Genomic DNA, 3,121 nt, shown 5'->3' on the forward strand with positions numbered 1-3,121 from the left:
TTTTCTCCAAGATTACCTCCAACAATCAGAACTGGTCATCCTACATAAACAAATTACCTTCGGTTTGTCTCTTGAAATTCGTTGCTAAAGAATAGCTGTATGCTTTGGAATCATCAGGAGGAAATTATACAGGCACAAATAGCAACTTCAAATTGGTTAACTGACGTGTGTGTGTGTGTGAGAGAGAGAGCATACAGCAATGTCTGCGACTTTGGCTGACATTGTTAATAAGATTCTTCAAATCACCCCAAATGCAGATGAAAGGTACGTGCTAGGAGGACAACAGTCTTGCAACATCAGAAAACAGCGCTGGCATGCGCTGCAGGTGCTGGACCCAAATGGACATGCCTTCCATCACGGGTGTGCAACTGGCCAAAGAATTTACAATGTTCAAATTCCAAATTAGTTATGGTTATTAGAGTTATTTGTGATAGTAATTAAAACGTCATAATGTATTTCTGATAAATGAAACAATGCAGTAATGTTAAAAAAAACAAAAAAAAACAAAAAAAAACAAAAAAAAACGAGGACACCCCATATAATATTTAGATATTTATTATCAAGTTATGGACAGGTCAGGAAATCACTATTATACTGGTTAACAAAGAACTTGTCCCAAGCAAACAAATGTTTCTTATTTATTGTTGCATGCAGAAACCAAATATTTCAGAACAGTCTCAACAGCAAATAATCTGTCACTCAGGTGGATTAAGGTATCCTTAGTCCTTGTAGTCATACAATGACTGGTGTGGTACTTCTGTGGTCACTAGATGCTGTTGTCGTGTCAACCTCCACACCACTGTCCTCTAAATCTGTGGTGACAAACTAAAAACAAACAAAACAAACACACACACACAATGCATTTAGAAAATGTTGGGGGTTAGCCTATTGCCAAACCATGAAATCTAAATGCTACAAATGACTTATTATTATTAATAATATGCAATATAAACATACTGCTTACATTATTTTTAAATAACTTACCGTAAATGTGTCATTGTCTAATGTACACTGCCTTTGATGTAAATGTATTGTCAATCATGAAGCCATTTAGTTTCTGGCCCTCGTGCAACTTTGGTGAAACCAGTTTGTTTCCTCATGCCATCAAAAGTTCAATACTGAAATCACAAAAATTGAATTTAGTTTCAAAACCAGTCTATAGCAATTCACCCAATACAATCAAATATTTAGAGAACAGTTACTCAAGAGAGCTTGGTCTCAATCTATAATGAATTACATTTTCTGTAATAAAAGAAAGATAACAAACTTTAATAGTACAAGTGACTAAGTTAGAATGAGCACTGAGACAGATTTTGAAATGTTAGACTGTAAGTCTGTAGCTTTCCATGTGCAGCAGCTTGTTTATGATTGTGTATACAAAATGAATCTATATTTTATTTTACTTATTAAGACCTACATAGGGAAGAGTCCAAAAGTTCCATGTAATTCGACTCGAATGTAGTGACACATTAATGTGGAGCAACTATAGCCATTAAAACGATAAAGTAATTTTATTTATTGTTCTTTAAGAAAGCTTCCAAAACAAAGTTTCTTATAAATGTGCTTTATGAGAACTCACTTACTTAGTTTGGCATTACTAGAACGTTTAAAACGTGTAATTTGCAGACGGTCCCTTACAAAGACGAATATTTATAAAATATCCCAATCTAAACCCGACTCTATCAGAAGCTAAATGAAGAGGTGAATGATGTAGTGAACTCACCTGTCCCCTGACTCTGGAGCCTCTGCTCTCTGTGGTTGAGGCTGATATGGAGGTCAGCACCTGGCTGATGGTTCGGATATAAAGCTTCACCGCATCTCTTCCTCCGCGGCCGCGTTTAGACTCCTGTCGGGCTGTCGGGTTTAAATCCACATTTCTGACATGGATGTGGCAGCGGTGGAAAAGTTTAAAATGTTAACAGGCCGATGCTCCATTGATTCTCTCTCGGTCCACTATCCTCTCCTATCAGTAATAATGAGGAAGGATCTGTCTCGCGTGTGTATCCCGCGTCTTCCACCAATCAGGTACTGAGAATTTAATATTACTTCCGTTTCAATCAAACTCGTTTCCGTATCAATCAAACTCTCTCACACACACTATCATACTCTCACACACACACCATCAAACTCTCTCACACATACAACTATTCTTATTCACATGCACTATCATTCTGTCTTACATTCACTATCATTCTGTTCCATAAACATGATTATTTGCATTCACATACACTATTTATTACGCTTACATATAATAATATTCTCTTACACATACAGTAGATCTTTGTTTTACATAGCTATAGTTATATGTGCACGAGAGAATAGTGCTGTGTGTATGAGAGTATAATAGTAAATAAAAGAAAGTGTGATTATAGTTGTAAGTGGGTATTGTAGTATATGTGAAAGAGTATAGTAAACCATGTATGAGAGTATGATGGTGTGTGTGTGAGAGTATGATGGTGTGTGTGAGAGAGTATGATGGTGTGTGTGAGAGAGTATGATGGTGTGTGTGTGAGAGTATGATGGTGTGTGTGTGTGAGAGTATGATGGTGTGTGTGTGAGAGTATGATGGTGTGTGTGTGAGAGTATGATGGTGTGTGTGTGAGAGTATGATGGTGTGTGTGTGAGAGTATGATGGTGTGTGTGTGAGAGTATGATGGTGTGTGTGAGAGAATTCAACTTAGAATTATGGCCTACACGGCCTCTCATAGTAAAGCGCCTATATTAGCATAAAACATTTATTATTTTTGTTATTTATCGACCTAAAAACACTTTATTATTAAATGCGAAATGCAAAATAAAAGTGTGATTAATTATTACTTATTTACGTAAAAGATTGAGATGAAATAGCGGAGTGATTGGAGGGTGGAACACAGGTGATACACAGTCGATACACAGGCGTTACACAGGTTAAACACAGGTGATACACAGGTGATACACAGGTGAAACAGGTGTCACACAGGTGATACACAGGTTAAACACAGGTTAAACACAGGTGATACACAGGCGTTACACAGGTGAAACACAGGTTAAACACAAGTGATACACAGGTGTTACACAAACGATACACAGGTAATACACAGGCAGTACACAGGTGATACACAGGTGATACACAGACGGTACA

At 37.1% G+C, this 3,121-nt stretch overlaps 1 long non-coding RNA gene across 1 annotated transcript; it reads right to left on the reverse strand.

Annotated features, from left to right (window-relative positions):
* Positions 1–625: 625 nt before the first annotated feature.
* LOC134319174 (uncharacterized) lies at positions 626–1,958 on the reverse strand. The gene is made up of 3 exons (XR_010013472.1): positions 1,724–1,958; positions 985–1,118; positions 626–825 (listed from the first exon to the last, which is right to left on the reverse strand). It is a non-coding gene; the product is annotated as an uncharacterized LOC134319174 (long non-coding RNA).
* Between the last annotated feature and the right edge of the window lie 1,163 nt (positions 1,959–3,121).

Source organism: Trichomycterus rosablanca, chromosome 8 (genome assembly GCF_030014385.1).
Source record: "Trichomycterus rosablanca isolate fTriRos1 chromosome 8, fTriRos1.hap1, whole genome shotgun sequence".
Lineage (NCBI taxonomy): Eukaryota > Metazoa > Chordata > Actinopteri > Siluriformes > Trichomycteridae > Trichomycterus > Trichomycterus rosablanca.